Source organism: Corvus brachyrhynchos, unplaced genomic scaffold, assembly GCF_000691975.1.
Source record: "Corvus brachyrhynchos isolate BGI_N302 unplaced genomic scaffold, ASM69197v1 scaffold56, whole genome shotgun sequence".
NCBI classification, from domain to species: domain Eukaryota; kingdom Metazoa; phylum Chordata; class Aves; order Passeriformes; family Corvidae; genus Corvus; species Corvus brachyrhynchos.
The window spans coordinates 5,178,290-5,191,168 of NW_008238664.1; the positions used below are offsets into that span (position 1 = coordinate 5,178,290).

General features: G+C 47.6%; 1 protein-coding gene across 2 annotated transcripts in view; it reads left to right on the forward strand.

The window, feature by feature from the left end:
- Window positions 1–3,493: 3,493 nt before the first annotated feature.
- Window positions 3,494–12,879, forward strand: part of GRAP2 (GRB2-related adaptor protein 2) — a 106,628-nt gene continuing 97,242 nt past the window's right edge. Inside the window, exons 1-2 of one of the 2 annotated variants that reach the window (XM_017737993.1) lie at window positions 3,494–3,745; window positions 7,293–7,355. The gene's annotated coding sequence lies outside the window, so the exon portion shown is untranslated. Of the gene's footprint in view, window positions 3,746–6,551; window positions 6,876–7,292; window positions 7,356–12,879 lie in introns of those variants that run through there. The other variant, XM_017737992.1, reaches the window with a different exon arrangement.

The window sequence follows — 12,879 nt, forward strand, 5'->3', positions numbered from 1 at the left end:
AAAACTTTGGAGTGTTTCAAGGAATTTTCTACTTTTCCCACCAAAATGGCTTTCACATTCAAAATGCTCCCAAAGGGCATTACAGAGGTTATTGTGTCCTGGTTGGCCTCTGGTGACTGAATCCTCAAGACCCCAGGCCAGTTGTCCACTCCACGGGACGCTGAAGATGGGTCCCCAGGCAGTGAGGTGCCTGCAGGAAATATGCCCTGCACACCCACCACACAATGAGAGAAAGAGTCGTCCTAACACCCGCTCAGGAGCAGAGATTTAATTTTAGCCAATGTAACTAAAAACTCAACATTTATTATGGAAGATATGGAGGTAAGTGGCTTTGGTTCACTTGGGTTCATCACAAGAATTCCACAGAGAAGGGAAAAATTAAACCGTGTGGATTTTTTAATTAGCTAGGGTACAAAACACACAGTGCACTTTGTAGGAAGAGCTTGGTACCTTGCAAAGTCAGGCGCCTGGATGTCTGCCACCCAGTTGAGTTTATTTGGATGTGACCTGACTTTCCAAGTGTCCCCTTCCCTGGTCTTCACGAATACTTTATGAGATCTGCCTTGCTTCTTTTTTTCTCCATGTTTTTTTTGTTTCTTGCTGGGGACTGGTTTCCAGTAGGAACTCACTATCTCCATGTCTTTGAGTTATCACTCATTTCTTCCATCTCATTTAGAGATATATTTATTTCTTCTCTAGCACTTTTTCCTTCTTCTGCACACTTCCAAGCCCCTGTTTGCATTTACTAAGATCCTGTCATGCAGGAGCTGGAGCTGGCAATCTGCTATTCAATATTTATGCCTCCTGGCCACTTCTAGAGCAGATGTGCTCAGTTTACAAGGAAGGAGCTCTCCCCCCTACCAAAACCAGCATCCCAGATGCTGGTTTGCAGCGTGCCTCTGCTTTTGCTCCAACATCAGCTGCAGCAATAAGCAATAACAATCTGCCCTTCCCCTTATGCCAGCGATGGGATTGCAAAGATGAGCCGTACAGCGGGGTTTGTTCTCGGCCTCGCTTCACATGTCAGCAGCACTGCTGAGCATCTTTCATGCCCATGACATCAGTAAAAGCAGGGAGGACTCCGTACCTCATGCAGTTGCTCCCATGAGCAGCTGGGCTGTTGCCATGAAAAGCACAGCAGGCTCCAGCTCACGCTCCCCCTTTGCCGTGCAGTGCTGTGGACACAGAGGAATACAAATCTTTTTCCTTAGTGGTTTTGTCAGTAGTCACCAAAGTTGACAGATACGCCTCTCCCTTTGTCTCATGGTCTACAGAGCAGAATGATAGCAGTGGGACAGGTGCTGTTTTACCAAGGACATTTTCGGAGACCAGAGCACCTTAACCTTCTGTCTAATGCTGCTTTAACAATCTGTATTATTTTGGAGAACTTTGAGAGATGCTGCAACTGAGTTTTGTTGGTTTTTTGTTTTGCTTCTGGTTGCTGGGGCAGTGTTGGTGCACATAGTGCACCATGTGAAATGAAGCAGCTCTTTCTGCACCTCTTCCCTTTTCTTTCCTGCAGCTGACTCATCCTGAATGAAATTTTTGCACTCTAAGTTACCTGCTTGTGCTGACCACAGTGAGGTGGGATTTTTAACAGTTCTGCTGTCACAACTTTCCTTCTGTTCTCTCTTTCTTATGCTGCTAAGGGAATAGCACTATTTCTTCACAGAGTCTGGCAGAGCATCTTCAAAAAGGGGTCTAGCAACCACCCAGCACAAACAGGCAGGGCAGCCACCCTTCCTTCAGTCAGAAACACTCACATGGGCTAAGATGCTGCTTCAAAACAAATAATCAGTGATACCATGGGCTCTGTGGATGGCAATCTGAAGAGAAACTATTTTTTAGTGAAACACCTTTAATCCAAGACTTGCTTTTAAATTGAAAAGTGCCTTTTTAGGAGAGAGCCACCCACACACAAGGAGGAGAAGCATCATGCAAGAACTCAAGGTACGTGGTAATGCACAGGCAAGTGTTTTTATTACCCTGCAAGTCCTTGGGATAAGACTTGCTTTTGAGCTATCACAGCTTCGGAGATGAAGTACCACGTGGACTTTCCTCTAAAACTACCACTGTCATCCTTAGATGCATCTAATAATCACTGGGATAACAATGAAAGTGGATGACCCCATTTCTCCTTTCAATTACAACTTCACCAACACAGTTAATTTACCTTCTCACTTACACATTTCCTTTCTCACCTCCTTATCTGAATCATATGAAGGGTTCATTTCAAGATGACCTACGCACAGAAGTACTACACATATTCTAGATAATAATAGATATTTCTAAGTAGAAAAGCTGAGTGCAGTGTAAACAGGGTGATGTGGATAAAAGATCTGCTTTCGTGTGTATAATCCCTGTATACAAATACAACTGCCCCTTCCTCCCTGTACATTTATATTTCTTGGCACAGATTTTTGAAATTACCTTACCTTGAATGCAGAATTAATAACACGTGAGAGACTTAATCATCATTGGCCACTGATTAGTTTCTGCTGTTATTGTAAGCCCAGGCATAGGAAATAAATCAGGAAGGTAAAAAAAAAAAAAAGGCAGTCAACAACAAACAACGTGGCATTGAATAAAAAAAGAAATAGAGAGACTGTTCTGAAAATCCCTTGGTATCTGCTCAATATTTATTCGTATGCTTCCATAGTCACTGCTGCTTTGTGTCTGTGCGTGGGCGTAGGCATATACTTGTTTCAGGGTGGTTGTGGCTTATAAACAGATCTCCCACTGGTCTCTTTTTTCAAGGATATATTAAACCAGTAAACAGCCCAAACTGCTGACTCGGAACACTGCTCACCAGCAGTGCCCACAGCACTGAGATAGGCAATGTCTGGGCAACGCTGTCCGTAACGAGTTGCAAAGGTCTCTGCTTGCCCCAGGGCAATGAGCCCCGTCTTGCACTGTTGGGGACCAGAGGGACCCTCCTCATGCAGTGTAAATTGCTACACCATCTGCTATTCAGAACTCGAGCTGTGGCATCTCAGCATCATCAGTTTGCTCAGGAACCCAAAGAGGTCACAGATCCATGTCAAAACATGTTGAAATACCCTCCCTTTTGGGCAAGGATGTTCAGGCACCTACACAGGGGAGGCCAGGGCAATGGCAGCTCTCTCTGCGGCAGAAGCCACCAAGCGTGCAGAGCCCTGGCTGGGGTGGGAAAGCATGGCAGTCACCCCTGTGCTGCTCACAGATTTGCAAGATTAGTTATTATCTACCAGATGATGGCTCCATCCCAGCCTGACTGGTAAAAAGCCAGCCTTTTCTTTTAGGCTTCTATGGACACAGCATTTTAATGTCTATTTGTGCCCAACCAGCCTAGGTAACAAAGAGGTGAGAGGGCCTGAGGGGAATTTGCAGTAATGATGGAGAGAGCTAAGGGTCTGGAGAAGAAGATCTAACTCCTGGCTTGATATGTATGATTGACCTTGAGGGACAGGACACACCAGGGGTGAAGGTTTCTTCCCTCCAGCCTCACCCCTGCTTGCTTCTGCATTCTTCTGCTCTGTAAATACCACAGGAATCAATGAAGCAGCTAATGTGGCATTTTTGACGTCTGAGGGAGGATTATTTCGGCAGGAGTGTATAAACCTGCTTCATCAAAAGCTCAGAGTCAGCAAGCAGATGCCACCTTGCAGCCCCTGCCTGTCTCCTGGTGGCAGCCTCAGAGGGACAGGCCCCAGGTGCGTGGAAAGCAATGGGGCTGTTGCAGCACTGGATGAGTCCAAGCACGCAGGTAGGAAGGGAAGGAGGCAGCCTGGCTGGTTGTGTTGTTTGCTTTGCACTGGTGATGATGCAGTGGTATCACTTTCATGCTAAATGCTAATTTTCTGCTTTGCTGGCCTCAGAATCGCCTACATTCATATCCTTCATTGCAGAAATTAAAGTGCTGGGTGCTGAGGCACTTGTGATGAGCATGATTTTAATCAGTGTGCACGAGAGAGAAGGAGGAATGTGATTGCCTTGCTGTTGCTGTGGGAACATGTGAGAGTCCATGAGGGGTAGGAGAGCCCCTGCCCTGGTATGAGCATACATCAGCTTCAGCTCAGCACAGGACCGGGAAGTGCAGTTTGCCACAACTTCCATTTCTCTGGTCTGGTTCCATTGTCTGCTCAGGAATTGCTGTTCGACTTCAGTGAAACATTGGAGCAAATCACCTGTCCCCCTGCCTCGCGTTTATACCCCGTGACACCGCCCTCCAAGGTGCCATGCATGGCACAGAGATCCCCAGCCCGAGCAAATCACCTGTCCCTCTGCCTCGCGTTTATACCCCGTGACACCGCCCTTCAAGGTGCCATGCATGGCACAGAGATCCCCAGCCCCTGCGAGACAGGCTGAGCATCGCTTGCCTGTCCCCTCCAGTGGGGAGGCAGGGCAGAGGGAGAGGGCTACACTGCACACGCAGGATTTCCAGGTGTGCCTGCAGGCAGAAGCATGGAATTACACAGGTCCCTGCTGTGAGATGGCATCTGAGACTGCTCTGCATGGCTGGGCAGGAGAGTCCATTTGTGAGAGAGCCAGGAAAGGTATTAGATGTAAGTACTTAAGCATGCCTAAATCATGAAGCTCATCCTGCTGGATATGCTCACACATGCCCTCTGCCTCTCCAGCTGGCTTAAATGTCCCTCCAAAGGGGAACAGGCACTGTGTCCCTTGAATCCTTACTGCTTTGCTTTTCCTCAGTGTGGCTCAATGACTGTGTTTGCAGGGAAGGGACCACCCTGCCAGGGTCCCCAGCTGAGGTATCCCTCTCCCTGCTGCCAGAGGACTGTGGGAGTCACAGCAGGTGACATGGGTAAAAACCCCTAACAGGTAGAGTGGGGAGGGACACTGGGGCTTGGTTTCCCATGTCAAGGGATTTGTACATGCAGGGACAATGCAGGAAAGGAACATCTAGGGAGAGACCAAACTTGTATCAAAACTGCAGGAGCTGGGGGATAACAATATTTCTGGAACTCTACAAGCTTGTCTCTACAAGCTTCCTAGTTCATATTTCAGCTCCTCCTTGAATGTATCCCAGTTCGTTCCTACGTGGGTAGGGACACCTTCCACTTACACCAGTAAGTGCTCAAAGTTGTGTCCAACCTGGCCTAAAATAATTCAAGGGATGGAGCAAGTCCCTGTCTGTCTCGTTTCCCCATTTCATGGCCTACCAACTATTTTTGGCAGCCAGAAGTGGTAACTGCAGACAACACAAAAATCAGAGAAGTGGCTGGTTTTGTCCTCTTCACCAGTTCAGAGAAGATTTTGAATCTTTTCTCAGGGTAAGCCGCCATATCTCACTGCCTGTCCTGCTCCCACAAGTAAACTTAATCACAGACATTTGAACACTTCCCCTGCTTTTCTGGAGGTTTTAGCACTGCCACTGCTCTCTGGTCAGGCAGAAGGCTGGGTAGCCTTTGTAGTCAGTGGGCAACCCTGGGCAAACAGCCCACACAAACCTACAGCACAGCTCCACAGAGAGAAGGTGGGTTCTTTCCTCCACTGAGCTCACAGCTCATGCCCAGCAGGACCCTGTGTCAGGCCCCATCTGACCTGTCCAAAATGCTCCTCTTCTGTCTAGGCCAGCACTCAAGTGGGGAGGACAGACACAGGAGGCACAAGTGTGCCAGAGGTGTATGTTCATTACATAAAAAAAAGAAAAAAATCTGGTCTTGACCAGCAGCATGTGAAGCAAGCTGTTATTTCTCTTTTCATCATGGATATGTGGGCTTCCAGGGCTCAGGTACCTCCAGGACAGGGGCAGGAGATGTTCACAGTGTGGAGTGAAGGGGCCACATTTGAACCTGCTGCACATCCCAAAAGTCCATGTCAGTGGGGGCTCCCTACTGCAGAGGGACAAGCAAGACCCTGGCCAGGGCAGACACAGGCTTGGACAGATAGGCAGTGAGTTCCCTCTCCCTCCTGCAGAAGCTTGGGCGAGAAGGGAGATTTCTCCTTCCCACTGGCTGAGCTTTGAACTGTGTACTAATGACAACACAAGGAAGAGAGGAGCTAGAGACTGACAGCCATGAGAGATTTCTGTTGCTGTTTAGGACAGATCTCTCTCTCCATCTCTTTCTCTGTCTTTCCATTTACTCTGCCACCTCCCCCTTTTTTCCTTCCTCCAAACCCCTTCCTCAAGCCCAGCCCTCCTCTCCCCTTGGTCCTAGTTCTCCTTGCCTTTTCAGTAAGTGAGGAATTTAATAAGCCTCTGTGGAGACAAACATAAGTCATAGATTCTCCCTTGCCTCCCTGGCTGGATATTGATGAGGTTAGAGAAGAGACAGTTCCTAAGGATGCTGATTTTAGTTTATTATTTAGTCCAGCATGCACCAGGTCAGGATTTTGGGAGCATCCTTAGAGCCACATGCATGCATGCATGCAATACAAGAGCTCACTGTGAAGTCCCAGAGCACCCACATATGCAGGTACCTGCCACCTGAAGTGACAATAACCACCCCCAGGCACTGCCCCACACACAGCAAGGTGGGGTCTGACCAGCACCAAGGACTCCCCATCACTCAGACAAGGCCCACCTGGAAACAGTAATAAAGAGGGTGTCAGGTGCCAGCCTCAGAGTGTTTGCATTTAGCAGGTAATGAAGGAACCTGAGGAGGAAATTAAAGAAGGATGGGTGTAGAGGAAGGGTTTCTGTGCTTGGCTGGGGCTGTCCCTTGGTGCTGCTATCTTGTATCTGTGTCATCAGAGTAAATAAGCCTCCTCTTGTCAATGCTGACCTCAAGCTGTGTAGTAAATTCTGGTACCAGCCAAACCTGCGTTCGGTCGCTTGCAGCGGTGTGTTCGTCTCAGTACGATGCTGCTGTATTGCTTTCACCACAAGCACCAAAGGCTGTGAGATGCTTTCCTTTGGGACTCAATTCCAGGTACAGTGCAGCATCTGGCCAAATTGTTTTATTGCTTGTTCTCACTACTCACATTGTAAAAGCAGCAATGTTTCCTGTTATGTTTTTTGCCATGTTTCTACTTCAGAGCTGACTTAATCTTTGTGTTTTCCTTTCTCTGTTAATCTCAGGATTAAGAAAAAGCTGTGAAAGTATGATTTGAGCTTTTAGAAATATTTTCTGCTTAAAAAAAAAAAAATTAACCTGCAATGAGCAATCCTTTTTATTTAGAACTGAATTAATGAATTTCAACTGAAGATGGGCATGTTGGGTATTAATATATGTATAATTATGCAAAACCACTGTTATGCCTCTAATGAAAATTAGATTCTACCACTGAGGCTGTGTTTGGCGATAGTGTATATCTTCATTTGTGCTATATTTATTCTTTTTTCCTAGCTGCATGACCTAGGATTACAGTTGCTATGGTGATAAGACAGTTAGTGAGGGAAGGAGTGAAAGGTAAGTTTGTGTGTCTGCCTGCGCTGCGGGGGGTGGGAGGGGTGGGCTGGCAATCTCCATCCCCTGTGCTGCATCTGCCTCCTGCTATTGCTGGCACTGGAAAGCTCTATTGCACAAGTTATAGTATTTTCTCAATAGCTCAGGGGTGGGTGCTCAAGCAGCAAAGCAAATTGGGCTGCTTTTTTTTTTCTTGCTAGTAGTGCATGTGCTTAACCAGGCCATGGGATTGCTGTGCTGGGACTGTTTTAGTGGGATGGGGGAAGCTGATCCTTTGTGTGCATATTTGCCCTGGCCTTGGAGGGGTTTGGAGGTGGGATGCTGGGACTACAGGGGCCCAGAGTAAGACCCTCCAACTACTCTTCTGTATTTCTTGACCTATGTTTGTGATCGTGTGTGGCCTGGCCTTGGAACTGGAGGTGCTGAGCAGATTTAAAAGATGTGTAGTTGTGGTGAATTTGGCAGTGCTGGGCTAACAGTTCACCCTGATGATCTTAAAGGTTTTTTCCAACCTAAGTGACTCTCTGGTTCTAGGAGTGGCAGCTTTGTCTCCCTTCAGCTGAGTTACATTCCCAGCCCTTCTGCTGGGGTTTGCTTTGTGGTGTTTGCTGCAGGAGATGCAGCATTCCCCAAAACCTTCCAGAGCCAGTGCCACCTCCAGACCTGAATAGGCTCAGGAGTGCAGGGGTTCTTTCAATAAATAATTGATAGTGGAGGAGAGTCTGTCCTTGGTGCAGCTTTCTTTGTTGACAAGGAACATACACAGTCATGTTTCCCTGAGCACAGCTGCCCAAACCTCTGTGTCTCTTTCAGTCTTAGCTTTCCCTGTGTGTGTGGGAAGTGCTTCCCTGGCTGCCTGCCTCTCCCATCCTGCTCTCTCTTTCTCTGCACCCCTCCATCAAGACTACCATCATAATTTGCTTTAAGCTCCTGGTGGAAATGCTTACCATGGAAACTCAGGCTGACCAGCCTTGATGATTGCAAGACTGATTCAGGCAGATTTTTTGGGGTTTTTTTGCAATTGTCTATTCCAAAATAGCTGAACAGCTTCTTTGTGTCTTTTTTCCTGAAAGAACAATGGCTGCTATCACCAACAACTTGAGAACTTTTCACCTGATCCTCCCAGAAGCAATGCCTTAGACACTCTGTGCAGCTCTGGGTCATGTTCATCTCTGGGAAACATTGTGAATTAACATACTAAGGGCTAGTGCATAAGTCTCAGGCTCCCACCAATTGATTTCTGTAGCCTTGACTATCTCCTTGGACTTGCTAAACTTTTAATTAGGTATAGATTTTCCCACAGAGGTCTTACAACTTTCTTTAACAAAAGACAAAAGTGTTTTAAAAGAGTGTCTCCTCTCCTGCCCTGCCATGCTTTGCATTTTTCCCCAAGTGAACTCTGCCTGTTTGCAAATTACCAACAGTGCAACCACCTTAATGCAGGCAGACAGTGCTCTCTCACTCTCTTGGACAGGGGTAGGGAAAATGAGCTGTCTGACAGGGACAATCCTGTGCTGGTACTACTCTGTCCCCTTGAGGAAAACTCTTCCAAGCCACTGAACTTTGCTGGGGTTCTCTTCATGCACAGTCACCCTCTCATCCACAACAAGCAGCATCCATCACTGCCTGCACAAAATGCCTGTGCTCACAGAGGACTCCACAGCTGGGGGAGAAGGTGGAAAAACCCCATGGGCAATGCTTATTGGTGATTAGAGAGCAGGGGGAGTTCTTGTCAGTTCTAAGGTAAGGGTGGGAGCTTGAAGGATCTGTATTTCAACCTGTTGGAGAGTTGCTGCCGCCCTCTCATGGGAGAGAAGATATCCTTGGGGCTAACACTTTTATAGCTCAAAAGTTGGGGAGGAGCTGATGTCCCTGCTCCTCCAGCAGGAGTCTGTCTTCCTTCCAACCCCCAAACATCACGGGGCTGAGGGCAGAACAAACCTGTGGGACTGCTTAGCAGAGTAAACTCGCTCTCATCTGCTCCAAACCACAGGGCTTGGCAGAGCCGGCTGCCCAGCTGTCCTCTTGAGGACGGTTGTAAAGTGATGTTAAATGTAGCCTGGAGATCAAGAATGTGATTCTGTGTGCACAGCCTGAAAAACAAGAGTAGACAGCCATACAAGGGGATGTGCAGCTCAGACAGATGAGAAGGAGCAAAACAAGCTCTCTCACATTTTTAACTCCTCTTCCTGAGATGAGGAAAATGGCTTTTTCTCTTGGGAATCCATCCTGGCTAAGGCCTGCTTCAGCTGCCCTTGCACAATAGCTACAGGGTTCTTCAAGTGGAGCCAAGCAATAATGAGGGTTGATGGTTCATCTGGCTTGGAGGTGTCAGTGAGGCTAAATCAGCCTCCACCCTGCATCAAAACTGCTTCTCTGTGAAAGACTTGGTCATTCTCATAGGACACTCCCTTCTGAGGGAGCAAAATCATAGAAGGCCCCATATGCAGACTGGACACACTTCTTAGGGAAGTCTGCTGCCTTCCTGGGGCCTGGGTTAAAGATGTGAAGAGAAAGCTTCCTACTCTGACATGGCCCTTGGATTTTCTTCCATTATTGATTTTTCAGGTTGGCAGCAATCAAGTTACAAACCCAAGGGCAGTTTTGGAAGAGAGACTTTGGGGCCTTGGGATGACTCGTTAAGGGATCAGGAGCACAAGTGGTGTTCTCATCTATCCTTCCAGTTGCAGGGAATGAGAGGAGAAATGGGAAAAGCCAGCAGATCAATACCTGTCTGCGAGCCTGCCGTCACTGGCAGAATTTTGGGATTTTGATCATGGATCAATTTACACAACCCCAGGCCTGCTGGTGATAGATACAGTACACCTGACTCAAAAGGGGGAAAGGATCTTTGCAGAGGAGACTTGTGGAAAGAGATTTAAGCTACCTTAATCATGGTGACAGCAGGTGACAGCAGGGTTGGGTGTTGATGGGTCGGAATCAAGGGGAAGGACAAGAAGCCAAATGTACCTTGTACCTTGGGGTGGGTTTTCACTTTTCTGGGTAGAAAACTTGCTGGATGGCCAACCCTAAAGCATGCTGGTGAATGGAGTTGCATCCAGCTGGTGGCCAGTCACCAGTGGTGTTGCACAGGGCTCAGTACTGGGGCCAGTCTGTCTAAAATCTTCACCAGTGATCTGGACGAGGGCATTGAGTGCTCCCTCAGTCAGATTGCAGACAACACCAAGCTGGGCAGGAGTGTTGATCTGCTTGAGGGAAGAAAGCAGTAAAGTGAGATCTGGGCAGGCTGGAGAAAAGGAGGCTCAGGAGAGATCTTGTTGCTTTCTACGACTACCAGAAAGGAGGTCGTAGCTAGGTGGGGATTGATCTCCCAAGTAACAAGTGGCAGGAGGAAATGGCCTCAAGTTGTGCCAGGGAAATAGTTGTGCCAGGATAGAAAATTAGGAAATGTTTTGTCACTGAAAAGATTGTGAAGCACTGGAACAGGCTGCCCAGGGAAGTGGTTGAGTCATCAGCCCTGGAGATATTTAAGAGACATGTAGATGTGGCACCTGGGGACATGGTTTGGTGTTGGATTTGTGCTACATTAACAGTTGAACTTGATGATCTTGGGGGTCTTTTCCAACCTGATTGATTCTGTGAGATGAAGCTTGCCGAGCCATGCTTCTCTTGCAGCCAATATGTGAGGTGAAGGCAAATGTCCAGTAAGGGCAGATTTATTGCATGACCCGGGTTTCAGGTTAATTCATCAGGTTGCCTTCTAGTAGGGAAGTGTCAGATGATAAGTCCTTAGAGGGGAGGCATTAAGCCTCTCAGACTTACCTGTGCTGTGGGTCCAGCTCAGGTCAGCAGTATAACAAGTCATCAACACCAGGCTGAGATTTAGCAATGGTCTAACAGCTTCAGGCTTCAGTTTAGATCTGTCAGTGCCAGGTCAGAAAAATCAATACAGCACTAAGCAGTGTCTTCATCAGCCTCTGACTTATGTACCTCCTCCCTTAGCCTTCTGCAGGGCAGTACTGAAGTGGGTGAGGTGTGTGTACACACAAACTTGCAGTGCCTCAGACAGCTGGGTATAGACAGAGGGCTGGAGGCAGCCTAGGTGCTGTCAGGCTGGCCTCTTCTCTGGAAGAAAACCTGCTGAAAAAGAAAATCCCAACAGGTAATTTAATGATTTCTCCTCTATCTGTAAATACTCAAAATAAGCAGTTAAAAGGGAGCAGCTGCAGTGGATGAATCCTGAGTTGTCATTCCTCTTTCAGGAGGACAGCCTAGTCGGCACTCAAATACCCTTCCCCTCTCTCCGGCCCCCTGCCACCTCTGTGTGCTGCATCCTCATGCTGCCAAGGCTCCAAAAAGAGCTTACAGACAGGAATGCAGCAAACATATGCTGTACCTGTAATCCCAAATGAACTAGTCAGATGCTTAAGGACAGGAGCTGTTACCAGGGTAGGAGCAGTTGGACTGATGCAAGGCATTCAGGGGGAGGGATTGCATTGCCATCACAGGTTTGGCCTCTAAGAGGGACGAGTGGGCAGTGGGGTCAGAAGAGGTTGCCTGACTCTTACATCTTCAGACATCAATGCAGCAGCATGGCTTTGTCACAGTCCTTGTGCTCAGTTCACACGAGTGCCATTAAATCCAGGCAGGTCACACTGAGGGCCAACAGGTAGGCAGGAGCTCTGTGGATGGAGCCGTGAGGGTCCTGTGTGCTTGTCAGAGAGGTGAGAGAGCTGGCAAATTCTCCTCATTGCAGGACAAAAGGGAATAGTGGCACATGGGAGGATGCAGCTGGCTGATGAATTGCCCACCTGCTTTGTAAGCATGGTGTTTACAGGCAGGTTAGTAGACACAGAACATATCAAAGAGGTGGCAACTTGGGGCGTGGGGGCGTTTTGGCATTTTTTTTCTGTTTATTTCAAGAGCCATGAGATGTTGTGATGTCCCTTTGCATCAGATGCCTGTACTCCCAGGTTGACCCAGGTCATCAAGCTTCTTCCTAGGCTCGGCTCTGGGCCAGCAGGGATATGGTGTCTCCTTACCCGCATGGGATGATGGGGGGATATGTGTTGTTTGAGAGCTGCAGTGAATTGTCAGGAAGGACAGGCTGATAACTTGTGTACTTGCTTTTGCATTTCTATTCCTTCTTAGTTGTCAGGAAAGAAGCAGCTGAAACATCCTAACTTGTTGATTTTTATAGTGTATCCTTTTCCCTTATCACGTGGAGAGATGGGAAGAAGAAAGTGATGTAGGAGGGGCAGATGGAAAATGAGGACTGCAGTCAGCTTTAATCCTCTTTAAATAGCACTTTACCAACTAGGGCAACTGCTGTGGCTCTATTGTGTCTTGTGCATTTGTTTGTGATTTGAAGCATACAGATCACTTTGAATGCTGCTTTGTTTTTAAAAATCAGAGTAAAGTTAAAACCATGTGAAAGATGAGGAGCCTTTCTTAACCCCAAAATCAAGGAAGAGAGCTCAGAAAAGCCACCCTGCAACATAGTAATGTGCCCTGTAACCCTTTTACTTACTGCTAGTAAAAGTGTTCGACACCCTGAGACTCCTGC